Source organism: Pseudorasbora parva, chromosome 22, assembly GCF_024679245.1.
Source record: "Pseudorasbora parva isolate DD20220531a chromosome 22, ASM2467924v1, whole genome shotgun sequence".
Classification (NCBI taxonomy): Eukaryota; Metazoa; Chordata; class Actinopteri; order Cypriniformes; family Gobionidae; genus Pseudorasbora; species Pseudorasbora parva.
The window spans coordinates 4,621,054-4,643,454 of NC_090193.1; the positions used below are offsets into that span (position 1 = coordinate 4,621,054).

Genomic DNA, 22,401 nt, shown 5'->3' on the forward strand with positions numbered 1-22,401 from the left:
TTTAAATGTATTTAAATGGTTTTCAAGAAAGGGGGTATAGCTCAGTGGTAGAGCATTTGACTGCAGATCAAGAGGTCTCCGGTTCAAATCCGGATGCCCCCTTCAGCCTGACCTAATCTGTTCTGTGGTGCATTTATACTAGCCTACTTTTCGACAAGACAGAAATATCTAAATTGTGTTTCGAGATATGGCTTTTCAGAAAGGGGGTATAGCTCAGTGGTAGAGCATTTGACTGCAGATCAAGAGGTCTCCGGTTCAAATCCGGATGCCCCCTTTGACATGTTCTCTGGTACTTTTATACTAGCCTACTTTCAGACAAGCCAGACATATCTTAATTGTGCTTGCGATATGTCAGGCTTGTTTAAAACAAAGTTTTTTTTTTTTAATTTATTTAAATGGTTTTCCAGAAAGGGGGTATAGCTCAGTGGAAGAGCATTTGACTGCAGATCAAGAGGTCTCTGGTTCAAATCCGGATGCCCCCTTCAGCTTGAACAAATCTGTTCTGTGGTTCATTTATACCAGCCTACTTTCAGACAAGCCAGACATATCTCACTTGTCTTTCGAGATAGGATTTTACAGAAAGGGGGTATATCTCAGTGGTAGAGCATTTGACTGCAGATCAAGAGGTCTCCGGTTCAAATCCGGATGCCCCCTTTGACATGTTCTCTGGTACTTTTATACTTGCCTACTTTCAGACAAGCCAGACATATCTCCATTGTGCTTGCGATATGTTAGGCTTGTTTAAAACAAAGATTTTTTTTAAATGTATTTAAATGGTTTTCAAGAAAGGGGGTATAGCTCAGTGGTAGAGCATTTGACTGCAGATCAAGAGGTCTCCGGTTCAAATCCGGATGCCCCCTTTAGCCTGACCTAATCTGTTCTGTGGTGCATTTATACTAGCCTACTTTTCGACAAGACAGAAATATCTAAATTGTGTTTCGAGATATGGTTTTTCAGAAAGGGGGTATAGCTCAGTGGTAGAGCATTTGACTGCAGATCAAGAGGTCTCCGGCTCAAATCCGGATGCCCCCTTTGACATGTTCTCTTGTACTTTCATACTAGCCTACTTTCAGACAAGCCAGACATATCTCCATTGTGCTTGCGATATGTCAGGCTTGTTTAAAACAAAGATTTTTTTTTATTTATTTAAATGGTTTTCAAGAAAGGGGGTATAGCTCACTGGTAGAGCATTTGACTGCAGATCAAGAGGTCTCCGGTTCAAATCCAGATGCCCCCTTTGAAATGTTCTCTGGTACTTTTATACTAAAAGAAAGGGGGTATAGCTCAGTGGTAGAGCATTTGACTGCAGATCAAGAGGTCCCCGGTTCAAATCCGGATGCCCCCTTTGACATGTTCTCTGGTACTTTTATACTAGCCTACTTTCAGACAAACCAGACATATGTCACTTGTGCTTTCTATATGTCAGGCTTGTTCAAAACAAATATTTTGTAAATTTATTTAAATAGATTTCAAGAAAGGGGTATAGCTCAGTGGTAGAGCATTTGCCTGCAGATCAAGAGGTCTCCGTTCAAATCCGGATGCCCCCTTTGACATGTTCTCTGGTACTTTTATACTAGCCTACTTTCAGACAAGCCATACATATCTAAATTGTGTTTCATTCAAAGATTTATTTAATTATTTATGTAAGTGGCTTTCCAGAAAGGGGGTATAGCTCAGGGGTAGAGCATTTGACTGCAGATCAAGAGGTCTCCGGTTCAAATCCGGATGCCCCCTTTGCCATGTTTTCTGGTACTTTTGTACTAGCCTACATTCAGACAAGCCAGACATATCTCACTTGCGCTTGCGATATGTCAGGCTTGTTTAAAACAAAGATTTTTTATTTATTTATTTAAATGGTTTTCAAGAAAGGGGGTATAGCTCAGTGGTAGAGCATTTGACTGCAGATCAAGAGGTCTCCGGTTCAAATCCGGATGCCCCCTTTGACATGTTCTCTGCTGCTTTTATACTAGCCTACTTTCAGACAAACCAGACATATGTCATTTGTGCTTGCTATATGTCAGGCTTGTTTAAAACAAAGATTTTATAATTTATTTAAATAGTTTAAAAGGAAGGGGGTATAGCTCAGTGGTAGAGCATTTGACTGCAGATCAAGAGGTCTCCGATTCAAATCCGGATGCCCCCTTTGACATGTTCTCTGGTACTTTTATACTAGCCTACTTTCAGACAAGCCAGACATATCTTAATTGTGCTTGCGATATGTCAGGCTTGTTTAAAACAAAGGTTTTTTTTTAAATTTATTTAAATGGTTTTCCAGAAAGGGGGTATAGCTCAGTGGTAGAGCATTTCACTGCAGATCAAGAGGTCTCCGGTTCAAATCCGGATGCCCCCTTCAGCTTGAACAAATCTGTTCTGTGGTTCATTTATACCAGCCTACTTTCAGACAAGCCAGACATATCTCACTTGTCTTTCGAGATAGGATTTTCCAGAAAGGGGGTATAGCTCAGTGGTAGAGCATTTGACTGCAGATCAAGAGGTCTCTGGTTCAAATCCGGATACCCCCTTTGACATGTTCTCTGGTAGTTTTATACTTGCCTACTTTCAGACAAGCCAGACATATCTCCATTGTGCTTGCGATATGGTAGGCTTGTTTAAAACAAATATTTTTTTTAAATGTATTTAAATGGTTTTCAAGAAAGGGGGTATAGCTCAGTGGTAGAGCATTTGACTGCAGATCAAGAGGTCTCCGGTTCAAATCCGGATGCCCCCTTTAGCCTGACCTAATCTGTTCTGTGGTGCATTTATACTAGCCTACTTTTCGACAAGACAGAAATATCTAAATTGTGTTTCGAGATATGTTTTTTCAGAAAGGGGGTATAGCTCAGTGCTAGAGCATTTGACTGCAGATCAAGAGGTCTCGGGCTCAAATCCAGATGCCCCCTTTGACATGTTCTCTGGTACTTTCATACTAGCCTACTTTCAGACAAGCCAGACATATCTCCATTGTGCTTGCGATATGTCAGGCTTGTTTAAAACAAAGATTTTTTTTTATTTATTTAAATGGTTTTCAAGAAAGGGGGTATAGCTCACTGGTAGAGCATTTGACTGCAGATCAAGAGGTCTCCGGTTCAAATCCGGATGCCCCCTTTGAAATGTTCTCTGGTACTTTTATACTAAAAGAAAGGGGGTATAGCTCAGTGGTAGAGCATTTGACTGCAGATCAAGAGGTCTCCAGTTCAAATCCGGATGCCCTCTTTGACATGTTCTCTGCTGCTTTTATACTAACCTACTTTCAGACAAACCAGACATATGTCATTTCTGCTTGCTATATGTCAGGCTTGTTTAAAACAAAGATTTTATAATTTATTTAAATAGTTTAAAAGGAAGGGGGTATAGCTCAGTGGTAGAGCATTTGACTGCAGATCAAGAGGTCTCCGGTTCAAATCCGGATGCCCCCTTTGACATGTTCTCTGGTACTTTTATACTAGCCTACTTTCAGACAAGCCAGACATATCTTAATTGTGCTTGCGATATGTCAGGCTTGTTTAAAACAAAGGTTTTTTTTTAATTTATCTAAATGGTTTTCCAGAAAGGGGGTATAGCTCAGTGGTAGAGCATTTGACTGCAGGTCAAGAGGTCTCCGGTTCAAATCCGGATGCCCCCTTCAGCTTGAACAAATCTGTTCTGTGGTTCATTTATACCAGTCTACTTTCAGACAAGCCAGACATATCTCACTTGTCTTTCTAGATAGGATTGTCCAGAAATGGGGTATAGTTCAGTGGCAGAGCATTTGACTGCAGATCAAGAGGTCTCCGGTTCAAATCTGGATGCCCCCTTTGACATGTTCTCTGGTACTTTTATACTAGCCTACTTTCAGACAAGCCAGACATATCTCCATTGTGCTTGCGATATGTTAGGCTTGTTTAAAACAAAGATTTTTTTTTAAATGTATTTAAATGGTTTTCAAGAAAGGGGGTATAGCTCAGTGGTAGAGCATTTGACTGCAGATCAAGAGGTCTCCGGTTCAAATCCGGATGCCCCCTTCAGCCTGACCTAATCTGTTCTGTGGTGCATTTATACTAGCCTACTTTTCGACAAGACAGAAATATCTAAATTGTGTTTCGAGATATGGTTTTTCAGAAAGGGGGTATAGCTCAGTGGTAGAGCATTTGACTGCAGATCAAGAGATCTCCGGCTCAAATCCGGATGCCCCCTTTGACATGTTCTCTGGTACTTTCATACTAGCCTACTTTCAGACAAGCCAGACATATCTCCATTGTGCTTGCGATATGTCAGGCTTGTTTAAAACAAAGATTTTTTTTTTATTTATTTAAATGGTTTTCAAGAAAGGGGGTATAGCTCACTGGTAGAGCATTTGACTGCAGATCAAGAGGTCTCCGGTTCAAATCCGGATGCCCCCTTTGAAATGTTCTCTGGTACTTTTATACTAAAAGAAAGGGGGTATAGCTCAGTGGTAGAGCATTTGACTGCAGATCAAGAGGTCTCTGGTTCAAATCCGGATGCCCCCTTTGACATGTTCTCTGGTACTTTTATACTAGCCTACTTTCAGACAAGCCAGACATATCTCCATTGTGCTTGCGATATGTTAGGCTTGTTTAAAACAAAGATTTTTTTTAAATGTATTTAAATGGTTTTCAAGAAAGGGGGTATAGCTCAGTTGTAGAGCATTTGACTGCAGATCAAGAGGTCTCCGGTTCAAATCCGGATGCCCCCTTTAGCCTGACCTAATCTGTTCTGTGGTGCATTTATACTAGCCTACTTTTCGACAAGACAGAAATATCTAAATTGTGTTTCGAGATATGGTTTTCCAGAAAGGGGGTATAGCTCAGTGGTAGAGCATTTGACTGCAGATCAAGAGGTCTCCGGTTCAAATCCGGATGCCCCCTTTGACATGTTCTCTGGTACTTTTATACTAGCCTACTTTCAGACAAGCCAGACATATCTTAATTGTGCTTGCCATATGTCAGGCTTGTTTAAAACAAAGGGTTTTTTTTTAATTTATCTAAATGGTTTTCCAGAAAGGGGGTATAGCTCAGTGGTAGAGCATTTGACTGCAGATCAAGAGGTCTCCGGTTCAAATCCGGATGCCCCCTTCAGCTTGAACAAATCTGTTCTGTGGTTCATTTATACCAGCCTACTTTCAGACAAGCCAGACATATCTCACTTGTCTTTCGAGATAGGATTGTCCAGAAATGGGGTATAGCTCAGTGGCAGAGCATTTGACTGCAGATCAAGAGGTCTCCGGTTCAAATCTGGATGCCCCCTTTGACATGTTCTCTGGTACTTTTATACTAGCCTACTTTCAGACAAGCCAGACATATCTCCATTGTGCTTGCGATATGTTAGGCTTGTTTAAAACAAAGATTTTTTTTTAAATGTATTTAAATGGTTTTCAAGAAAGGGGGTATAGCTCAGTGGTAGAGCATTTGACTGCAGATCAAGAGGTCTCCGGTTCAAATCCGGATGCCCCCTTCAGCCTGACCTAATCTGTTCTGTGGTGCATTTATACTAGCCTACTTTTCGACAAGACAGAAATATCTAAATTGTGTTTCGAGATATGGCTTTTCAGAAAGGGGGTATAGCTCAGTGGTAGAGCATTTGACTGCAGATCAAGAGGTCTCCGGCTCAAATCCGGATGCCCCCTTTGACATGTTCTCTGGTACTTTCATACTAGCCTACTTTCAGTCAAGCCAGACATATCTCCATTGTGCTTGCGATATGTCAGGCTTGTTTAAAACAAAGATTTTTTTTTTATTTATTTAAATGGTTTTCAAGAAAGGGGGTATAGCTCACTGGTAGAGCATTTGACTGCAGATCAAGAGGTCTCCGGTTCAAATCCGGATGCCCCCTTTGAAATGTTCTCTGGTACTTTTATACTAAAAGAAAGGGGGTATAGCTCAGTGGTAGAGCATTTGACTGCAGATCAAGAGGTCTCTGGTTCAAATCCGGATGCCCCCTTTGACATGTTCTCTGGTACTTTTATACTAGCCTACTTTCAGACAAGCCAGACATATCTCCATTGTGCTTGCGATATGTTAGGCTTGTTTAAAACAAAGATTTTTTTTAAATGTATTTAAATGGTTTTCAAGAAAGGGGGTATAGCTCAGTTGTAGAGCATTTGACTGCAGATCAAGAGGTCTCCGGTTCAAATCCGGATGCCCCCTTTAGCCTGACCTAATCTGTTCTGTGGTGCATTTATACTAGCCTACTTTTCGACAAGACAGAAATATCTAAATTGTGTTTCGAGATATGGTTTTCCAGAAAGGGGGTATAGCTCAGTGGTAGAGCATTTGACTGCAGATCAAGAGGTCTCCGGCTCAAATCCGGATGCCGCCTTTGACATGTTCTCTGGTACTTTCATACTAGCCTACTTTCAGACAAAACAGACATATCTCTGTTGTGCTTGCGATATGTCAGGCTTGTTTAAAACAAAGATTTTTTTTAATTTATTTAAATGGTTTTCAAGAAAGGGGGTATAGCTCACTGGTAGAGCATTTGACTGCAGATCAAGAGGTCTCCGGTTCAAATCCGGATGCCCCCTTTGACATGTTCTCTGGTACTTTTATACTAAAAGAAAGGGGGTATAGCTCAGTGGTAGAGCATTTGACTGCAGATCAAGAGGTCTCCGTTCAAATCCGGATGCCCCCTTTGACATGTTCTCTGGTACTTTTATACTAGCCTACTTTCAGACAAGCCATACATATCTAAATTGTGTTTCATTCAAAGATTTATTTAATTATTTATGTAAGTGGCTTTCCAGAAAGGGGGTATAGCTCAGGGGTAGAGCATTTGCCTGCAGATCAAGAGGGCTCCGGTTCAAATCCAGATGCCCCCTTTGACATGTTCTCTGGTACTTTTATTCTAGCCTACTTTCAAACAAACCAGACATATGTCATTTGTGCTTGCTATATGTCAGGCTTGTTGATAACAAAGATTTTTTTAATTTATTTAACAAGTTTTCAAGAAAGGGGGTATAGCTCAGTGGTAAAGCATTTGACTGCAAATCAAGAGGTCCCCGGTTCAAATCCGGATGCCCCCTTTGACATGTTCTCTGGTACTTTTATACTAGCCTACTTTCAGACAAACCAGACATATGTCACTTGTGCTTTCTATATGTCAGGCTTGTTCAAAACAAATATTTTTTAAATTTATTTAAATAGATTTCAAGAAAGGGGGTATAGCTCAGTGGTAGAGCATTTGACTGCAGATCAAGAGGTCTCCGTTCAAATCCGGATGCCCCCTTTGACATGTTCTCTGGTACTTTTATACTAGCCTACTTTCAGACAAGCCATACATATCTAAATTGTGTTTCATTCAAAGATTTATTTAATTATTTATGTAAGTGGCTTTCCAGAAAGGGGGTATAGCTCAGGGGTAGAGCATTTGACTGCAGCTCAAGAGGTCTCCGGTTCAAATCCGGATGCCCCCTTTGCCATGTTTTCTGGTACTTTTGTACTAGCCTACATTCAGACAAGCCAGACATATCTCACTTGTGCTTGCGATATGTCAGGCTTGTTTAAAACAAAGATTTTTTATTTATTTATTTAAATGGTTTTCAAGAAAGGGGGTATAGCTCAGTGGTAGAGCATTTGACTGCAGATCAAGAGGTCTCCGGTTCAAATCCGGATGCCCCCTTTGACATGTTCTCTGCTGCTTTTATACTAGCCTACTTTCAGACAAACCAGACATATGTCATTTGTGCTTGCTATATGTCAGGCTTGTTTAAAACAAAGATTTTATAATTTATTTAAATAGTTTAAAAGGAAGGGGGTATAGCTCAGTGGTAGAGCATTTGACTGCAGATCAATAGGTCTCCGGTTCAAATCCGGATGCCCCCTTCAGCTTGAACAAATCTGTTCTGTGGTTCATTTATACCAGCCTACTTTCAGACAAGCCAGACATATCTCACTTGTCTTTCGAAATAGGATTGTCCAGAAATGGGGTATAGCTCAGTGGCAGAGCATTTGACTGCAGATCAAGAGGTCTCCGGTTCAAATCTGGATGCCCCCTTTGACATGTTCTCTGGTACTTTTATACTAGCCTACTTTCAGACAAGCCAGACATATCTCCATTGTGCTTGCGATATGTTAGGCTTGTTTAAAACAAAGTTTTTTTTTTAAATGTATTTAAATGGTTTTCAAGAAAGGGGGTATAGCTCAGTGGTAGAGCATTTGACTGCAGATCAAGAGGTCTCGGTTCAAATCCGGATGCCCCCTTCAGCCTGACCTAATCTGTTCTGTGGTGCATTTATACTAGCCTACTTTTCGACAAGACAGAAATATCTAAATTGTGTTTCGAGATATGGTTTTTCAGAAAGGGGGTATAGCTCAGTGGTAGAGCATTTGACTGCAGATCAAGAGATCTCCGGCTCAAATCCGGATGCCCCCTTTGACATGTTCTCTGGTACTTTCATACTAGCCTACTTTCAGACAAGCCAGGCATATCTCCATTGTGCTTGCGATATGTCAGGCTTGTTTAAAACAAAGATTTTTTTTTTATTTATTTAAATGGTTTTCAAGAAAGGGGGTATAGCTGAGTGGTAGAGCATTTGACTGCAGATCAAGAGGTCTCCGGTTCAAATCCGGATGCCCCCTTTGAAATGTTCTCTGGTACTTTTATACTAAAAGGAAGGGGGTATAGCTCAGTGGTAGAGCATTTGACTGCAGATCAAGAGGTCTCTGGTTCAAATCCGGATGCCCCCTTTGACATGTTCTCTGGTACTTTTATACTAGCCTACTTTCAGACAAGCCAGACATATCTCCATTGTGCTTGCGATATGTTAGGCTTGTTTAAAACAAAGATTTTTTTTAAATGTATTTAAATGGTTTTCAAGAAAGGGGGTATAGCTCAGTTGTAGAGCATTTGACTGCAGATCAAGAGGTCTCCGGTTCAAATCCGGATGCCCCCTTTAGCCTGACCTAATCTGTTCTGTGGTGCATTTATACTAGCCTACTTTTCGACAAGACAGAAATATCTAAATTGTGTTTCGAGATATGGTTTTCCAGAAAGGGGGTATAGCTCAGTGGTAGAGCATTTGACTGCAGATCAAGAGGTCTCCTGTTCAAAGCCGGATGCCCCCTTTGACATGTTCTCTGGTACTTTCATACTAGCCTACTTTCAGACAAAACAGACATATCTCTATTGTGCTTGCGATATGTCAGGCTTGTTTAAAACAAAGATTTTTTTTAATTTATTTAAATGGTTTTCAAGAAAGGGGGTATAGCTCACTGGTAGAGCATTTGACTGCAGATCAAGAGGTCTCCGGTTCAAATCCGGATGCCCCCTTTGACATGTTCTCTGGTACTTTTATACTAAAAGAAAGGGGGTATAGCTCAGTGGTAGAGCATTTGACTGCAGATCAAGAGGTCTCCGTTCAAATCCGGATGCCCCCTTTGACATGTTCTCTGGTACTTTTATACTAGCCTACTTTCAGACAAGCCATACATATCTAAATTGTGTTTCATTCAAAGATTTATTTAATTATTTATGTAAGTGGCTTTCCAGAAAGGGGGTATAGCTCAGGGGTAGAGCATTTGCCTGCAGATCAAGAGGGCTCCGGTTCAAATCCGGATGCCCCCTTTGACATGTTCTCTGGTACTTTTATTCTAGCCTACTTTCAAACAAACCAGACATATGTCATTTGTGCTTGCTATATGTCAGGCTTGTTGATAACAAAGATTTTTTTAATTTATTTAACTAGTTTTCAAGAAAGGGGGTATAGCTCAGTGGTAAAGCATTTGACTGCAAATCAAGAGGTCCCCGGTTCAAATCCGGATGCCCCCTTTGACATGTTCTCTGGTACTTTTATACTAGCCTACTTTCAGACAAACCAGACATATGTCACTTGTGCTTTCTATATGTCAGGCTTGTTTAAAACAAAGATTTTTTATTTATTTATTTATTTAAATGGTTTTCAAGAAAGGGGGTATAGCTCAGTGGTAGAGCATTTGACTGCAGATCAAGAGGTCTCCGGTTCAAATCCGGATGCCCCCTTTGACATGTTCTCTGCTGCTTTTATACTAGCCTACTTTCAGACAAACCAGACATATGTCATTTGTGCTTGCTATATGTCAGGCTTGTTTAAAACAAAGATTTTATAATTTATTTAAATAGTTTAAAAGGAAGGGGGTATAGCTCAGTGGTAGAGCATTTGACTGCAGATCAAGAGGTCTCCGATTCAAATCCGGATGCCCCCTTTGACATGTTCTCTGGTACTTTTATACTAGCCTACTTTCAGACAAGCCAGACATATGTCATTTGTGCTTGCTATATGTCAGGCTTGTTTAAAACAAAGATTTTATAATTTATTTAAATAGTTTAAAAGGAAGGGGGTATAGCTCAGTGGTAGAGCATTTGACTGCAGATCAAGAGGTCTCCGGTTCAAATCCGGATGCCCCCTTTGAAATGTTCTCTGGTACTTTTATACTAAAAGAAAGGGGGTATAGCTCAGTGGTAGAGCATTTGACTGCAGATCAAGAGGTCTCTGGTTCAAATCCGGATGCCCCCTTTGACATGTTCTCTGGTACTTTTATACTAGCCTACTTTCAGACAAGCCAGACATATCTCCATTGTGCTTGCGATATGTTAGGCTTGTTTAAAACAAAGATTTTTTTTAAATGTATTTAAATGGTTTTCAAGAAAGGGGGTATAGCTCAGTTGTAGAGCATTTGACTGCAGATCAAGAGGTCTCCGGTTCAAATCGGGATGCCCCCTTTAGCCTGACCTAATCTGTTCTGTGGTGCATTTATACTAGCCTACTTTTCGACAAGACAGAAATATCTAAATTGTGTTTCGAGATATGGTTTTCCAGAAAGGGGGTATAGCTCAGTGGTAGAGCATTTGACTGCAGATCAAGAGGTCTCCTGTTCAAAGCCGGATGCCCCCTTTGACATGTTCTCTGGTACTTTTATACTAGCCTACTTTCAGACAAGCCAGACATATCTTAATTGTGCTTTCGATATGTCAGGCTTGTTTAAAACAAAGGTTTTTTTTTAATTTATCTAAATGGTTTTCCAGAAAGGGGGTATAGCTCAGTGGTAGAGCATTTGACTGCAGATCAAGAGGTCTCCGGTTCAAATCCGGATGCCCCCTTCAGCTTGAACAAATCTGTTCTGTGGTTCATTTATACCAGCCTACTTTCAGACAAGCCAGACATATCTCACTTGTCTTTCGAGATAGGATTGTCCAGAAATGGGGTATAGCTCAGTGGCAGAGCATTTGACTGCAGATCAAGAGGTCTCCGGTTCAAATCTGGATGCCCCCTTTGACATGTTCTCTGGTACTTTTATACTAGCCTACTTTCAGACAAGCCAGACATATCTCCATTGTGCTTGCGATATGTTAGGCTTGTTTAAAACAAAGATTTTTTTTAAATGTATTTAAATGGTTTTCAAGAAAGGGGGTATAGCTCAGTGGTAGAGCATTTGACTGCAGATCAAGAGGTCTCCGGTTCAAATCCGGATGCCCCCTTCAGCCTGACCTAATCTGTTCTGTGGTGCATTTATACTAGCCTACTTTTCGACAAGACAGAAATATCTAAATTGTGTTTCGAGATATGGTTTTTCAGAAAGGGGGTATAGCTCAGTGGTAGAGCATTTGACTGCAGATCAAGAGGTCTCCGGCTCAAATCCGGATGCCCCCTTTGACATGTTCTCTGGTACTTTCATACTAGCCTACTTTCAGACAAGCCAGACATATCTAAATTGTGTTTCATTCAAAGATTTATTTAATTATTTATGTAAGTGGCTTTCCAGAAAGGGGGTATAGCTCAGTGGTAGAGCATTTGACTGCAGATCAAGAGGTCTCCGGTTCAAATCCGGATGCCCCCTTTGACATGTTCTCTGCTGCTTTTATACTAGCCTACTTTCAGACAAACCAGACATATGTCATTTGTGCTTTCTATATGTCAGGCTTGTTTAAAACAAAGATTTTATAATTTATTTAAATAGTTTAAAAGGAAGGGGGTATAGCTCAGTGGTAGAGCATTTGACTGCAGATCAAGAGGTCTCCGATTCAAATCCGGATGCCCCCTTTGACATGTTCTCTGGTACTTTTATACTAGCCTACTTTCAGACAAGCCAGACATATCTTAATTGTGCTTGCGATATGTCAGGCTTGTTTAAAACAAAGGTTTTTTTTTAAATTTATTTAAATGGTTTTCCAGAAAGGGGGTATAGCTCAGTGGTAGAGCATTTGACTGCAGATCAAGAGGTCTCCGGTTCAAATCCGGATGCCCCCTTCAGCTTGAACAAATCTGTTCTGTGGTTCATTTATACCAGCCTACTTTCAGACAAGCCAGACATATCTCACTTGTCTTTCGAGATAGGATTTTCCAAAAAGGGGGTATAGCTCAGTGGTAGAGCATTTGACTGCAGATCAAGAGGTCTCCGGTTCAAATCCGGATACCCCCTTTGACATGTTCTCTGGTAGTTTTATACTTGCCTACTTTCAGACAAGCCAGACATATCTCCATTGTGCTTGCGATATGGTAGGCTTGTTTAAAACAAAGATTTTTTTTAAATGTATTTAAATGGTTTTCAAGAAAGGGGGTATAGCTCAGTGGTAGAGCATTTGACTGCAGATCAAGAGGTCTCTGGTTCAAATCCGGATGCCCCCTTTAGCCTGACCTAATCTGTTCTGTGGTGCATTTATACTAGCCTACTTTTCGACAAGACAGAAATATCTAAATTGTGTTTCGAGATATGGTTTTCCAGAAAGGGGGTATAGCTCAGTGGTAGAGCATTTGACTGCAGATCAAGAGGTCTCCGGCTCAAATCCGGATGCCGCCTTTGACATGTTCTCTGGTACTTTCAGACAAAACAGACATATCTCTATTGTGCTTGCGATATGTCAGGCTTGTTTAAAACAAAGATTTTTTATTTATTTATTTAAATGGTTTTCAAGAAAGGGGGTATAGCTCACTGGTAGAGCATTTGACTGCAGGTCAAGAGGTCTCCGGTTCAAATCCGGATGCCCCCTTTGACATGTTCTCTGGTACTTTTATACTAGCCTACTTTCAGACAAGCCATACATATCTAAATTGTGTTTCATTCAAAGATTTATTTAATTATTTATGTAAGTGGCTTTCCAGAAAGGGGGTATAGCTCAGGGGTAGAGCATTTGACTGCAGATCAACAGGTCTCCGGTTCAAATCTGGATGCCCCCTTTGACATGTTCTCTGGTACTTTTATACTAGCCTACTTTCAGACAAGCCAGACATATCTCCATTGTGCTTGCGATATGTTAGGCTTGTTTAAAACAAAGATTTTTTTTTAAATGTATTTAAATGGTTTTCAAGAAAGGGGGTATAGCTCAGTGGTAGAGCATTTGACTGCAGATCAAGAGGTCTCCGGTTCCAATCCGGATGCCCCCTTTGAAATGTTCTCTGGTACTTTTATACTAAAAGAAAGGGGGTATAGCTCAGTGGTAGAGCATTTGACTGCAGATCAAGAGGTCTCTGGTTCAAATCCGGATGCCCCCTTTGACATGTTCTCTGGTACTTTTATACTAGCCTACTTTCAGACAAGCCAGACATATCTCCATTGTGCTTGCGATATGTTAGGCTTGTTTAAAACAAAGATTTTTTTTAAATGTATTTAAATGGTTTTCAAGAAAGGGGGTATAGCTCAGTTGTAGAGCATTTGACTGCAGATCAAGAGGTCTCCGGTTCAAATCCCGATGCCCCCTTTAGCCTGACCTAATCTGTTCTGTGGTGCATTTATACTAGCCTACTTTTCGACAAGACAGAAATATCTAAATTGTGTTTCGAGATATGGTTTTCCAGAAAGGGGGTATAGCTCAGTGGTAGAGCATTTGACTGCAGATCAAGAGGTCTCCGGTTCAAATCCGAATGCCCCCTTTGACATGTTCTCTGGTACTTTTATACTAGCCTACTTTCAGACAAGCCAGACATATCTTAATTGTGCTTGCCATATGTCAGGCTTGTTTAAAACAAAGGGTTTTTTTTTAATTTATCTAAATGGTTTTCCAGAAAGGGGGTATAGCTCAGTGGTAGAGCATTTGACTGCAGATCAAGAGGTCTCCGGTTCAAATCCGGATGCCCCCTTCAGCTTGAACAAATCTGTTCTGTGGTTCATTTATACCAGCCTACTTTCAGACAAGCCAGACATATCTCACTTGTCTTTCGAGATAGGATTGTCCAGAAATGGGGTATAGCTCAGTGGCAGAGCATTTGACTGCAGATCAAGAGGTCTCCGGTTCAAATCTGGATGCCCCCTTTGACATGTTCTCTGGTACTTTTATACTAGCCTACTTTCAGACAAGCCAGACATATCTCCATTGTGCTTGCGATATGTTAGGCTTGTTTAAAACAAAGATTTTTTTTTAAATGTATTTAAATGGTTTTCAAGAAAGGGGGTATAGCTCAGTGGTAGAGCATTTGACTGCAGATCAAGAGGTCTCCGGTTCAAATCCGGATGCCCCCTTCAGCCTGACCTAATCTGTTCTGTGGTGCATTTATACTAGCCTACTTTTCGACAAGACAGAAATATCTAAATTGTGTTTCGAGATATGGTTTTTCAGAAAGGGGGTATAGCTCAGTGGTAGAGCATTTGACTGCAGATCAAGAGGTCTCCGGCTCAAATCCGGATGCCCCCTTTGACATGTTCTCTGGTACTTTCATACTAGCCTACTTTCAGACAAGCCAGACATATCTCCATTGTGCTTGCGATATGTCAGGCTTGTTTAAAACAAAGATTTTTTTTTTTATTTATTTAAATGGTTTTCAAGAAAGGGGGTATAGCTCACTGGTAGAGCATTTGACTGCAGATCAAGAGGTCTCCGGTTCAAATCCGGATGCCCCCTTTGAAATGTTCTCTGGTACTTTTATACTAAAAGAAAGGGGGTATAGCTCAGTGGTAGAGCATTTGACTGCAGATCAAGAGGTCTCTGGTTCAAATCCGGATGCCCCCTTTGAAATGTTCTCTGGTACTTTTATACTAGCCTACTTTCAGACAAGCCAGACATATCTCCATTGTGCTTGCGATATGTTAGGCTTGTTTAAAACAAAGATTTTTTTTAAATGTATTTAAATGGTTTTCAAGAAAGGGGGTATAGCTCAGTTGTAGAGCATTTGACTGCAGATCAAGAGGTCTCCGGTTCAAATCCGGATGCCCCCTTTAGCCTGACCTAATCTGTTCTGTGGTGCATTTATACTAGCCTACTTTTCGACAAGACAGAAATATCTAAATTGTGTTTCGAGATATGGTTTTCCAGAAAGGGGGTATAGCTCAGTGGTAGAGCATTTGACTGCAGATCAAGAGGTCTCCGGCTCAAATCCGGATGCCGCCTTTGACATGTTCTCTGGTACTTTCATACTAGCCTACTTTCAGACAAAACAGAAATATCTCTATTGTGCTTGCGATATGTCAGGCTTGTTTAAAACAAAGATTTTTTTTAATTTATTTAAATGGTTTTCAAGAAAGGGGGTATAGCTCACTGGTAGAGCATTTGACTGCAGATCAAGAGGTCTCCGGTTCAAATCCGGATGCCCCCTTTGACATGTTCTCTGGTACTTTTATACTAAAAGAAAGGGGGTATAGCTCAGTGGTAGAGCATTTGACTGCAGATCAAGAGGTCTCCGTTCAAATCCGGATGCCCCCTTTGACATGTTCTCTGGTACTTTTATACTAGCCTACTTTCAGACAAGCCATACATATCTAAATTGTGTTTCATTCAAAGATTTATTTAATTATTTATGTAAGTGGCTTTCCAGAAAGGGGGTATAGCTCAGGGGTAGAGCATTTGCCTGCAGATCAAGAGGGCTCCGGTTCAAATCCGGATGCCCCCTTTGACATGTTCTCTGGTACTTTTATTCTAGCCTACTTTCAAACAAACCAGACATATGTCATTTGTGCTTGCTATATGTCAGGCTTGTTGATAACAAAGATTTTTTTAATTTATTTAACTAGTTTTCAAGAAAGGGGGTATAGCTCAGTGGTAAAGCATTTGACTGCAGATCAAGAGGTCCCCGGTTCAAATCCGGATGCCCCCTTTGACATGTTCTCTGGTACTTTTATACTAGCCTACTTTCAGACAAACCAGACATATGTCACTTGTGCTTTCTATATGTCAGGCTTGTTCAAAACAAATATTTTGTAAATTTATTTAAATAGATTTCAAGAAAGGGGGTATAGCTCAGTGGTAGAGCATTTGACTGCAGATCAAGAGGTCTCCGTTCAAATCCGGATGCCCCCTTTGACATGTTCTCTGGTACTTTTATACTAGCCTACTTTCAGACAAGCCATACATATCTAAATTGTGTTTCATTCAAAGATTTATTTAATTATTTATGTTAGTGGCTTTCCAGAAAGGGGGTATAGCTCAGGGGTAGAGCATTTGACTGCAGATCAAGAGGTCTCCGGTTCAAATCCGGATGCCCCCTTTGCCATGTTTTCTGGTACTTTTGTACTAGCCTACATTCAGACAAGCCAGACATATCTCACTTGTGCTTGCGATATGTCAGGCTTGTTTAAAACAAAGATTTTTTATTTATTTATTTAAATGGTTTTCAAGAAAGGGGGTATAGCTCAGTGGTAGAGCATTTGACTGCAGATCAAGAGGTCTCCGGTTCAAATCCGGATGCCCCCTTTGACATGTTCTCTGCTGCTTTTATACTAGCCTACTTTCAGACAAACCAGACATATGTCATTTGTGCTTGCTATATGTCAGGCTTGTTTAAAACAAAGATTTTATAATTTATTTAAATAGTTTAAAAGGAAGGGGGTATAGCTCAGTGGTAGAGCATTTGACTGCAGATCAAGAGGTCTCCGATTCAAATCCGGATGCCCCCTTTGACATGTTCTCTGGTACTTTTATACTAAAAGAAAGGGGGTATAGCTCAGTGGTAGAGCATTTGACTGCAGATCAAGAGGTCTCCGGTTCAAATCCGGATGCCCTCTTTGACATGTTCTCTGCTGCTTTTATACTAACCTACTTTCAGACAAACCAGACATATGTCATTTCTGCTTGCTATATGTCAGGCTTGTTTAAAACAAAGATTTTATAATTTATTTAAATAGTTTAAAAGGAAGGGGGTATAGCTCAGTGGTAGAGCATTTGACTGCAGATCAAGAGGTCTCCGGTTCAAATCCGAATGCCCCCTTTGACATGTTCTCTGGTACTTTTATACTAGCCTACTTTCAGACAAGCCAGACATATCTTAATTGTGCTTGCGATATGTCAGGCTTGTTTAAAACAAAGGTTTTTTTTTAATTTATCTAAATGGTTTTCCAGAAAGGGGGTATAGCTCAGTGGTAGAGCATTTGACTGCAGATCAAGAGGTCTCCGGTTCAAATCCGGATGCCCCCTTCAGCTTGAACAAATCTGTTCTGTGGTTCATTTATACCAGCCTACTTTCAGACAAGCCAGACATATCTCACTTGTCTTTCGAGATAGGATTGTCCAGAAATGGGGTATAGCTCAGTGGCAGAGCATTTGACTGCAGATCAAGAGGTCTCCGGTTCAAATCTGGATGCCCCCTTTGACATGTTCTCTGGTACTTTTATACTAGCCTACTTTCAGACAAGCCAGACATATCTCCATCGTGCTTGCGATATGTTAGGCTTGTTTAAAACAAAGTTTTTTTTTTAAAATGTATTTAAATGGTTTTCAAGAAAGGGGGTATAGCTCAGTGGTAGAGCATTTGACTGCAGATCAAGAGGTCTCGGTTCAAATCCGGATGCCCCCTTCAGCCTGACCTAATCTGTTCTGTGGTGCATTTATACTAGCCTACTTTTCGACAAGACAGAAATATCTAAATTGTGTTTCGAGATATGGTTTTTCAGAAAGGGGGTATAGCTCAGTGGTAGAGCATTTGACTGCAGATCAAGAGATCTCCGGCTCAAATCCGGATGCCCCCTTTGACATGTTCTCTGGTACTTTCATACTAGCCTACTTTCAGACAAGCCAGGCATATCTCCATTGTGCTTGCGATATGTCAGGCTTGTTTAAAACAAAGATTTTTTTTTTATTTATTTAAATGGTTTTCAAGAAAGGGGGTATAGCTCACTGGTAGAGCATTTGACTGCAGATCAAGAGGTCTCCGGTTCAAATCCGGATGCCCCCTTTGAAATGTTCTCTGGTACTTTTATACTATAAGAAAGGTGGTATAGCTCAGTGGTAGAGCATTTGACTGCAGATCAAGAGGTCTCTGGTTCAAATCCGGATGCCCCCTTTGACATGTTCTCTGGTACTTTTATACTAGCCTACTTTCAGACAAGCCAGACATATCTCAATTGTGCTTGCGATATGTTAGGCTTGTTTAAAACAAAGATTTTTTTTTAAATGTATTTAAATGGTTTTCAAGAAAGGGGGTATAGCTCAGTTGTAGAGCATTTGACTGCAGATCAAGAGGTCTCCGGTTCAAATCCGGATGCCCCCTTTAGCCTGACCTAATCTGTTCTGTGGTGCATTTATACTAGCCTACTTTTCGACAAGACAGAAATATCTAAATTGTGTTTCGAGACATGGTTTTCCTGAAAGGGGGTATAGCTCAGTGGTAGAGCATTTGACTGCAGATCAAGAGGTCTCCTGTTCACAGCCGGATGCCCCCTTTGACATGTTCTCTGGTACTTTTATACTAGCCTACTTTCAGACAAGCCAGACATATCTTAATTGTGCTTTCGATATGTCAGGCTTGTTTAAAACAAAGGTTTTTTTTTAATTTATCTAAATGGTTTTCCAGAAAGGGGGTATAGCTCAGTGGTAGAGCATTTGACTGCAGATCAAGAGGTCTCCGGTTCAAATCCGGATGCCCCCTTCAGCTTGAACAAATCTGTTCTGTGGTTCATTTATACCAGCCTACTTTCAGACAAGCCAGACATATCTCACTTGTCTTTCGAGATAGGATTGTCCAGAAATGGGGTATAGCTCAGTGCCAGAGCATTTGACTGCAGATCAAGAGGTCTCCGGTTCAAATCTGGATGCCCCCTTTGACATGTTCTCTGGTACTTTTATACTAGCCTACTTTCAGACAAGCCAGACATATCTCCATTGTGCTTGCGATATGTTAGGCTTGTTTAAAACAAAGATTTTTTTTAAATGTATTTAAATGATTTTCAAGAAAGGGGGTATAGCTCAGTGGTAGAGCATTTGACTGCAGATCAAGAGGTCTCCGGTTCAAATCCGGATGCCCCCTTCAGCCTGACCTAATCTGTTCTGTGGTGCATTTATACTAGCCTACTTTTCGACAAGACAGAAATATCTAAATTGTGTTTCGAGATATGGTTTTTCAGAAAGGGGGTATAGCTCAGTGGTAGAGCATTTGACTGCAGATCAAGAGGTCTCCGGCTCAAATCCGGATGCCGCCTTTGACATGTTCTCTGGTACTTTCAGACAAAACAGACATATCTCTATTGTGCTTGCGATATGTCAGGCTTGTTTAAAACAAAGATTTTTTATTTATTTATTTAAATGGTTTTCAAGAAAGGGGGTATAGCTCACTGGTAGAGCATTTGACTGCAGGTCAAGAGGTCTCCGGTTCAAATCCGGATGCCCCCTTTGACATGTTCTCTGGTACTTTTATACTAAAAGAAAGGGGGTATAGCTCAGTGGTAGAGCATTTGACTGCAGATCAAGAGGTCTCCGGTTCAAATCCGGATGCCCCCTTTGACATGTTCTCTGGTACTTTTATACTAGCCTACTTTCAGACAAGCCATACATATCTAAATTGTGTTTCATTCAAAGATTTATTTAATTATTTATGTAAGTGGCTTTCCAGAAAGGGGGTATAGCTCAGGGGTAGAGCATTTGACTGCAGATCAAGAGGTCTCCAGTTCAAATCCGGAGGCCCCCTTTGCCATGTTTTCTGGTACTTTTGTACTAGCCTACATTCAGACAAGCCAGACATATCTCACTTGTGCTTGCTATATGTCAGGCTTGTTTAAAACAAAGATTTTTTAATTTTATTTAAATAGTTTTCAAAAAAGGGGGTATAGCTCAGTGGTAGAGCTTTGGACTGCAGATCAAGAGGTCTCCGGTTCAAATCCGGATGCCCCCTTTGACATGTTCTCTGGTACTTTTATTCTAGCCTACTTTCAAACAAACCAGACATATGTCATTTGTGCTTGCTAAATGTCAGGCTTGTTGATAACAAAGATTTTTTTAATTTATTTAACTAGTTTTCAAGAAAGGGGGTATAGCTCAGTGGTAGAGCATTTGACTGCAGATCAAGAGGTCCCCGGTTCTAATCCAGATGCCCCCTTTAGCTTGACCTAATCTGTCATGTGGTTCATTTATACCAGCCTACTTTCAGACAAGCCATAGATATCTAAATTGTGTTTCATTCAAAGATTTATTTAATTATTTATTTAGGTAGCTTTCCAGAGAGGGGGTATAGCTCAGGGGTAGAGCATTTGACTGCAGATCAAGAGGTCTCCGGTTCAAATCCGGATGCCCCCTTTGACATGTTCTCTGGTACTTTTATACTAGCCTACTTTCAGACAAACCAGACATATGTCATTTGTGCTTTCTATATGTCAGGCTTGTTTAAAACAAAGATTTTTTAAATTTATTTAAATAGTTTTCAAGAAAGGGGGTATAGCTCAGTGGTAGAGCATTTGACTGCAGATCAAGAGGTCTCCGGTTCAAATCCGGATGCCCCCTTTGAAATGTTCTCTGGTACTTTTATACTAAAAGAAAGGGGGTATAGCTCAGTGGTAGAGCATTTGACTGCAGATCAAGAGGTCTCTGGTTCAAATCCGGATGCCCCCTTTGACATGTTCTCTGGTACTTTTATACTAGCCTACTTTCAGACAAGCCAGACATATCTCCATTGTGCTTGCGATATGTTAGGCTTGTTTAAAACAAAGATTTTTTTTAAATGTATTTAAATGGTTTTCAAGAAAGGGGGTATAGCTCAGTTGTAGAGCATTTGACTGCAGATCAAGAGGTCTCCGGTTCAAATCCGGATGCCCCCTTTAGCCTGACCTAATCTGTTCTGTGGTGCATTTATACTAGCCTACTTTTCGACAAGACAGAAATATCTAAATTGTGTTTCGAGATATGGTTTTCCAGAAAGGGGGTATAGCTCAGTGGTAGAGCATTTGACTGCAGATCAAGAGGTCTCCGGCTCAAATCCGGATGCCGCCTTTGACATGTTCTCTGGTACTTTCATACTAGCCTACTTTCAGACAAAACAGACATATCTCTATTGTGCTTGCGATATGTCAGGCTTGTTTAAAACAAAGATTTTTTTAAATTTATTTAAATGGTTTTCAAGAAAGGGGGTATAGCTCACTGGTAGAGCATTTGACTGCAGATCAAGAGGTCTCCGGTTCAAATCCGGATGCCCCCTTTGACATGTTCTCTGGTACTTTTATACTAAAAGAAAGGGGGTATAGCTCAGTGGTAGAGCATTTGACTGCAGATCAAGAGGTCTCCGTTCAAATCCGGATGCCCCCTTTGACATGTTCTCTGGTACTTTTATACTAGCCTACTTTCAGACAAGCCATACATATCTAAATTGTGTTTCATTCAAAGATTTATTTAATTATTTATGTAAGTGGCTTTCCAGAAAGGGGGTATAGCTCAGGGGTAGAGCATTTGCCTGCAGATCAAGAGGGCTCCGGTTCAAATCCGGATGCCCCTTTGACATGTTCTCTGGTACTTTTATTCTAGCCTACTTTCAAACAAACCAGACATATGTCATTTGTGCTTGCTATATGTCAGGCTTGTTGATAACAAAGATTTTTTTAATTTATTTAACTAGTTTTCAAGAAAGGGGGTATAGCTCAGTGGTAAAGCATTTGACTGCAGATCAAGAGGTCCCCGGTTCAAATCCGGATGCCCCCTTTGACATGTTCTCTGGTACTTTTATACTAGCCTACTTTCAGACAAACCAGACATATGTCACTTGTGCTTTTTATATGTCAGGCTTGTTCAAAACAAATATTTTGTAAATTTATTTAAATAGATTTCAAGAAAGGGGGTATAGCTCAGTGGTAGAGCATTTGACTGCAGATCAAGAGGTCTCCGTTCAAATCCGGATGCCCCCTTTGACATGTTCTCTGGTACTTTTATACTAGCCTACTTTCAGACAAGCCATACATATCTAAATTGTGTTTCATTCAAAGATTTATTTAATTATTTATGTTAGTGGCTTTCCAGAAAGGGGGTATAGCTCAGGGGTAGAGCATTTGACTGCAGATCAAGCGGTCTCCGGTTCAAATCCGGATGCCCCCTTTGCCATGTTTTCTGGTACTTTTGTACTAGCCTACATTCAGACAAGCCAGACATATCTCACTTGTGCTTGCGATATGTCAGGCTTGTTTAAAACAAAGATTTTTTATTTATTTATTTAAATGGTTTTCAAGAAAGGGGGTATAGCTCAGTGGTAGAGCATTTGACTGCAGATCAAGAGGTCTCCGGTTCAAATCCGGATGCCCCCTTTGACATGTTCTCTGC

At 40.6% G+C, this 22,401-nt stretch overlaps 59 non-coding genes across 59 annotated transcripts; all 59 read left to right on the forward strand.

The window, feature by feature from the left end:
- Nucleotides 1-30: 30 nt before the first annotated feature.
- trnac-gca (transfer RNA cysteine (anticodon GCA)) lies at nucleotides 31-102 on the forward strand. Its single transcript has one exon. It is a non-coding gene; the product is annotated as a tRNA-Cys (tRNA).
- A 100-nt stretch (nucleotides 103-202) lies between these two features.
- Nucleotides 203-274, forward strand: trnac-gca (transfer RNA cysteine (anticodon GCA)). The gene has a single exon. It is a non-coding gene; the product is annotated as a tRNA-Cys (tRNA).
- A 136-nt stretch (nucleotides 275-410) lies between these two features.
- trnac-gca (transfer RNA cysteine (anticodon GCA)) lies at nucleotides 411-482 on the forward strand. Its single transcript has one exon. It is a non-coding gene; the product is annotated as a tRNA-Cys (tRNA).
- Nucleotides 483-788: 306 nt separating this feature from the next.
- Nucleotides 789-860, forward strand: trnac-gca (transfer RNA cysteine (anticodon GCA)). The gene has a single exon. It is a non-coding gene; the product is annotated as a tRNA-Cys (tRNA).
- Nucleotides 861-960: 100 nt separating this feature from the next.
- Nucleotides 961-1,032, forward strand: trnac-gca (transfer RNA cysteine (anticodon GCA)). Its single transcript has one exon. It is a non-coding gene; the product is annotated as a tRNA-Cys (tRNA).
- A 241-nt stretch (nucleotides 1,033-1,273) lies between these two features.
- Nucleotides 1,274-1,345, forward strand: trnac-gca (transfer RNA cysteine (anticodon GCA)). Its single transcript has one exon. It is a non-coding gene; the product is annotated as a tRNA-Cys (tRNA).
- A 317-nt stretch (nucleotides 1,346-1,662) lies between these two features.
- On the forward strand, nucleotides 1,663-1,734 carry trnac-gca (transfer RNA cysteine (anticodon GCA)). The gene has a single exon. It is a non-coding gene; the product is annotated as a tRNA-Cys (tRNA).
- A 134-nt stretch (nucleotides 1,735-1,868) lies between these two features.
- Nucleotides 1,869-1,940, forward strand: trnac-gca (transfer RNA cysteine (anticodon GCA)). The gene has a single exon. It is a non-coding gene; the product is annotated as a tRNA-Cys (tRNA).
- A 510-nt stretch (nucleotides 1,941-2,450) lies between these two features.
- Nucleotides 2,451-2,522, forward strand: trnac-gca (transfer RNA cysteine (anticodon GCA)). The gene has a single exon. It is a non-coding gene; the product is annotated as a tRNA-Cys (tRNA).
- Nucleotides 2,523-2,656: 134 nt separating this feature from the next.
- trnac-gca (transfer RNA cysteine (anticodon GCA)) lies at nucleotides 2,657-2,728 on the forward strand. Its single transcript has one exon. It is a non-coding gene; the product is annotated as a tRNA-Cys (tRNA).
- Nucleotides 2,729-3,344: 616 nt separating this feature from the next.
- trnac-gca (transfer RNA cysteine (anticodon GCA)) lies at nucleotides 3,345-3,416 on the forward strand. Its single transcript has one exon. It is a non-coding gene; the product is annotated as a tRNA-Cys (tRNA).
- A 134-nt stretch (nucleotides 3,417-3,550) lies between these two features.
- Nucleotides 3,551-3,622, forward strand: trnac-gca (transfer RNA cysteine (anticodon GCA)). Its single transcript has one exon. It is a non-coding gene; the product is annotated as a tRNA-Cys (tRNA).
- A 307-nt stretch (nucleotides 3,623-3,929) lies between these two features.
- trnac-gca (transfer RNA cysteine (anticodon GCA)) lies at nucleotides 3,930-4,001 on the forward strand. Its single transcript has one exon. It is a non-coding gene; the product is annotated as a tRNA-Cys (tRNA).
- A 414-nt stretch (nucleotides 4,002-4,415) lies between these two features.
- Nucleotides 4,416-4,487, forward strand: trnac-gca (transfer RNA cysteine (anticodon GCA)). The gene has a single exon. It is a non-coding gene; the product is annotated as a tRNA-Cys (tRNA).
- A 306-nt stretch (nucleotides 4,488-4,793) lies between these two features.
- On the forward strand, nucleotides 4,794-4,865 carry trnac-gca (transfer RNA cysteine (anticodon GCA)). The gene has a single exon. It is a non-coding gene; the product is annotated as a tRNA-Cys (tRNA).
- A 135-nt stretch (nucleotides 4,866-5,000) lies between these two features.
- Nucleotides 5,001-5,072, forward strand: trnac-gca (transfer RNA cysteine (anticodon GCA)). The gene has a single exon. It is a non-coding gene; the product is annotated as a tRNA-Cys (tRNA).
- Nucleotides 5,073-5,379: 307 nt separating this feature from the next.
- Nucleotides 5,380-5,451, forward strand: trnac-gca (transfer RNA cysteine (anticodon GCA)). The gene has a single exon. It is a non-coding gene; the product is annotated as a tRNA-Cys (tRNA).
- A 100-nt stretch (nucleotides 5,452-5,551) lies between these two features.
- On the forward strand, nucleotides 5,552-5,623 carry trnac-gca (transfer RNA cysteine (anticodon GCA)). Its single transcript has one exon. It is a non-coding gene; the product is annotated as a tRNA-Cys (tRNA).
- A 242-nt stretch (nucleotides 5,624-5,865) lies between these two features.
- On the forward strand, nucleotides 5,866-5,937 carry trnac-gca (transfer RNA cysteine (anticodon GCA)). Its single transcript has one exon. It is a non-coding gene; the product is annotated as a tRNA-Cys (tRNA).
- Nucleotides 5,938-6,946: 1,009 nt separating this feature from the next.
- trnac-gca (transfer RNA cysteine (anticodon GCA)) lies at nucleotides 6,947-7,018 on the forward strand. Its single transcript has one exon. It is a non-coding gene; the product is annotated as a tRNA-Cys (tRNA).
- Nucleotides 7,019-7,336: 318 nt separating this feature from the next.
- On the forward strand, nucleotides 7,337-7,408 carry trnac-gca (transfer RNA cysteine (anticodon GCA)). The gene has a single exon. It is a non-coding gene; the product is annotated as a tRNA-Cys (tRNA).
- Nucleotides 7,409-7,542: 134 nt separating this feature from the next.
- trnac-gca (transfer RNA cysteine (anticodon GCA)) lies at nucleotides 7,543-7,614 on the forward strand. The gene has a single exon. It is a non-coding gene; the product is annotated as a tRNA-Cys (tRNA).
- A 131-nt stretch (nucleotides 7,615-7,745) lies between these two features.
- On the forward strand, nucleotides 7,746-7,817 carry trnac-gca (transfer RNA cysteine (anticodon GCA)). The gene has a single exon. It is a non-coding gene; the product is annotated as a tRNA-Cys (tRNA).
- Nucleotides 7,818-8,609: 792 nt separating this feature from the next.
- Nucleotides 8,610-8,681, forward strand: trnac-gca (transfer RNA cysteine (anticodon GCA)). The gene has a single exon. It is a non-coding gene; the product is annotated as a tRNA-Cys (tRNA).
- Nucleotides 8,682-9,690: 1,009 nt separating this feature from the next.
- trnac-gca (transfer RNA cysteine (anticodon GCA)) lies at nucleotides 9,691-9,762 on the forward strand. The gene has a single exon. It is a non-coding gene; the product is annotated as a tRNA-Cys (tRNA).
- Nucleotides 9,763-9,900: 138 nt separating this feature from the next.
- trnac-gca (transfer RNA cysteine (anticodon GCA)) lies at nucleotides 9,901-9,972 on the forward strand. The gene has a single exon. It is a non-coding gene; the product is annotated as a tRNA-Cys (tRNA).
- A 334-nt stretch (nucleotides 9,973-10,306) lies between these two features.
- On the forward strand, nucleotides 10,307-10,378 carry trnac-gca (transfer RNA cysteine (anticodon GCA)). Its single transcript has one exon. It is a non-coding gene; the product is annotated as a tRNA-Cys (tRNA).
- A 36-nt stretch (nucleotides 10,379-10,414) lies between these two features.
- Nucleotides 10,415-10,486, forward strand: trnac-gca (transfer RNA cysteine (anticodon GCA)). The gene has a single exon. It is a non-coding gene; the product is annotated as a tRNA-Cys (tRNA).
- Nucleotides 10,487-10,998: 512 nt separating this feature from the next.
- Nucleotides 10,999-11,070, forward strand: trnac-gca (transfer RNA cysteine (anticodon GCA)). The gene has a single exon. It is a non-coding gene; the product is annotated as a tRNA-Cys (tRNA).
- Nucleotides 11,071-11,376: 306 nt separating this feature from the next.
- trnac-gca (transfer RNA cysteine (anticodon GCA)) lies at nucleotides 11,377-11,448 on the forward strand. The gene has a single exon. It is a non-coding gene; the product is annotated as a tRNA-Cys (tRNA).
- A 100-nt stretch (nucleotides 11,449-11,548) lies between these two features.
- On the forward strand, nucleotides 11,549-11,620 carry trnac-gca (transfer RNA cysteine (anticodon GCA)). The gene has a single exon. It is a non-coding gene; the product is annotated as a tRNA-Cys (tRNA).
- A 115-nt stretch (nucleotides 11,621-11,735) lies between these two features.
- Nucleotides 11,736-11,807, forward strand: trnac-gca (transfer RNA cysteine (anticodon GCA)). Its single transcript has one exon. It is a non-coding gene; the product is annotated as a tRNA-Cys (tRNA).
- A 338-nt stretch (nucleotides 11,808-12,145) lies between these two features.
- Nucleotides 12,146-12,217, forward strand: trnac-gca (transfer RNA cysteine (anticodon GCA)). The gene has a single exon. It is a non-coding gene; the product is annotated as a tRNA-Cys (tRNA).
- A 100-nt stretch (nucleotides 12,218-12,317) lies between these two features.
- trnac-gca (transfer RNA cysteine (anticodon GCA)) lies at nucleotides 12,318-12,389 on the forward strand. Its single transcript has one exon. It is a non-coding gene; the product is annotated as a tRNA-Cys (tRNA).
- A 134-nt stretch (nucleotides 12,390-12,523) lies between these two features.
- trnac-gca (transfer RNA cysteine (anticodon GCA)) lies at nucleotides 12,524-12,595 on the forward strand. The gene has a single exon. It is a non-coding gene; the product is annotated as a tRNA-Cys (tRNA).
- A 684-nt stretch (nucleotides 12,596-13,279) lies between these two features.
- On the forward strand, nucleotides 13,280-13,351 carry trnac-gca (transfer RNA cysteine (anticodon GCA)). Its single transcript has one exon. It is a non-coding gene; the product is annotated as a tRNA-Cys (tRNA).
- Nucleotides 13,352-13,387: 36 nt separating this feature from the next.
- trnac-gca (transfer RNA cysteine (anticodon GCA)) lies at nucleotides 13,388-13,459 on the forward strand. The gene has a single exon. It is a non-coding gene; the product is annotated as a tRNA-Cys (tRNA).
- Nucleotides 13,460-13,765: 306 nt separating this feature from the next.
- trnac-gca (transfer RNA cysteine (anticodon GCA)) lies at nucleotides 13,766-13,837 on the forward strand. Its single transcript has one exon. It is a non-coding gene; the product is annotated as a tRNA-Cys (tRNA).
- Nucleotides 13,838-13,972: 135 nt separating this feature from the next.
- Nucleotides 13,973-14,044, forward strand: trnac-gca (transfer RNA cysteine (anticodon GCA)). The gene has a single exon. It is a non-coding gene; the product is annotated as a tRNA-Cys (tRNA).
- Nucleotides 14,045-14,351: 307 nt separating this feature from the next.
- trnac-gca (transfer RNA cysteine (anticodon GCA)) lies at nucleotides 14,352-14,423 on the forward strand. Its single transcript has one exon. It is a non-coding gene; the product is annotated as a tRNA-Cys (tRNA).
- Nucleotides 14,424-14,523: 100 nt separating this feature from the next.
- On the forward strand, nucleotides 14,524-14,595 carry trnac-gca (transfer RNA cysteine (anticodon GCA)). The gene has a single exon. It is a non-coding gene; the product is annotated as a tRNA-Cys (tRNA).
- A 243-nt stretch (nucleotides 14,596-14,838) lies between these two features.
- trnac-gca (transfer RNA cysteine (anticodon GCA)) lies at nucleotides 14,839-14,910 on the forward strand. Its single transcript has one exon. It is a non-coding gene; the product is annotated as a tRNA-Cys (tRNA).
- A 1,009-nt stretch (nucleotides 14,911-15,919) lies between these two features.
- Nucleotides 15,920-15,991, forward strand: trnac-gca (transfer RNA cysteine (anticodon GCA)). Its single transcript has one exon. It is a non-coding gene; the product is annotated as a tRNA-Cys (tRNA).
- A 318-nt stretch (nucleotides 15,992-16,309) lies between these two features.
- Nucleotides 16,310-16,381, forward strand: trnac-gca (transfer RNA cysteine (anticodon GCA)). The gene has a single exon. It is a non-coding gene; the product is annotated as a tRNA-Cys (tRNA).
- Nucleotides 16,382-16,515: 134 nt separating this feature from the next.
- trnac-gca (transfer RNA cysteine (anticodon GCA)) lies at nucleotides 16,516-16,587 on the forward strand. Its single transcript has one exon. It is a non-coding gene; the product is annotated as a tRNA-Cys (tRNA).
- A 239-nt stretch (nucleotides 16,588-16,826) lies between these two features.
- Nucleotides 16,827-16,898, forward strand: trnac-gca (transfer RNA cysteine (anticodon GCA)). Its single transcript has one exon. It is a non-coding gene; the product is annotated as a tRNA-Cys (tRNA).
- A 131-nt stretch (nucleotides 16,899-17,029) lies between these two features.
- trnac-gca (transfer RNA cysteine (anticodon GCA)) lies at nucleotides 17,030-17,101 on the forward strand. The gene has a single exon. It is a non-coding gene; the product is annotated as a tRNA-Cys (tRNA).
- A 134-nt stretch (nucleotides 17,102-17,235) lies between these two features.
- trnac-gca (transfer RNA cysteine (anticodon GCA)) lies at nucleotides 17,236-17,307 on the forward strand. The gene has a single exon. It is a non-coding gene; the product is annotated as a tRNA-Cys (tRNA).
- A 793-nt stretch (nucleotides 17,308-18,100) lies between these two features.
- On the forward strand, nucleotides 18,101-18,172 carry trnac-gca (transfer RNA cysteine (anticodon GCA)). The gene has a single exon. It is a non-coding gene; the product is annotated as a tRNA-Cys (tRNA).
- A 513-nt stretch (nucleotides 18,173-18,685) lies between these two features.
- Nucleotides 18,686-18,757, forward strand: trnac-gca (transfer RNA cysteine (anticodon GCA)). Its single transcript has one exon. It is a non-coding gene; the product is annotated as a tRNA-Cys (tRNA).
- A 306-nt stretch (nucleotides 18,758-19,063) lies between these two features.
- On the forward strand, nucleotides 19,064-19,135 carry trnac-gca (transfer RNA cysteine (anticodon GCA)). Its single transcript has one exon. It is a non-coding gene; the product is annotated as a tRNA-Cys (tRNA).
- Nucleotides 19,136-19,533: 398 nt separating this feature from the next.
- trnac-gca (transfer RNA cysteine (anticodon GCA)) lies at nucleotides 19,534-19,605 on the forward strand. Its single transcript has one exon. It is a non-coding gene; the product is annotated as a tRNA-Cys (tRNA).
- A 319-nt stretch (nucleotides 19,606-19,924) lies between these two features.
- On the forward strand, nucleotides 19,925-19,996 carry trnac-gca (transfer RNA cysteine (anticodon GCA)). Its single transcript has one exon. It is a non-coding gene; the product is annotated as a tRNA-Cys (tRNA).
- A 329-nt stretch (nucleotides 19,997-20,325) lies between these two features.
- trnac-gca (transfer RNA cysteine (anticodon GCA)) lies at nucleotides 20,326-20,397 on the forward strand. Its single transcript has one exon. It is a non-coding gene; the product is annotated as a tRNA-Cys (tRNA).
- Nucleotides 20,398-20,529: 132 nt separating this feature from the next.
- trnac-gca (transfer RNA cysteine (anticodon GCA)) lies at nucleotides 20,530-20,601 on the forward strand. The gene has a single exon. It is a non-coding gene; the product is annotated as a tRNA-Cys (tRNA).
- Nucleotides 20,602-20,637: 36 nt separating this feature from the next.
- trnac-gca (transfer RNA cysteine (anticodon GCA)) lies at nucleotides 20,638-20,709 on the forward strand. The gene has a single exon. It is a non-coding gene; the product is annotated as a tRNA-Cys (tRNA).
- A 1,008-nt stretch (nucleotides 20,710-21,717) lies between these two features.
- On the forward strand, nucleotides 21,718-21,789 carry trnac-gca (transfer RNA cysteine (anticodon GCA)). The gene has a single exon. It is a non-coding gene; the product is annotated as a tRNA-Cys (tRNA).
- Nucleotides 21,790-22,107: 318 nt separating this feature from the next.
- On the forward strand, nucleotides 22,108-22,179 carry trnac-gca (transfer RNA cysteine (anticodon GCA)). The gene has a single exon. It is a non-coding gene; the product is annotated as a tRNA-Cys (tRNA).
- A 134-nt stretch (nucleotides 22,180-22,313) lies between these two features.
- trnac-gca (transfer RNA cysteine (anticodon GCA)) lies at nucleotides 22,314-22,385 on the forward strand. The gene has a single exon. It is a non-coding gene; the product is annotated as a tRNA-Cys (tRNA).
- Nucleotides 22,386-22,401: the final 16 nt, after the last annotated feature.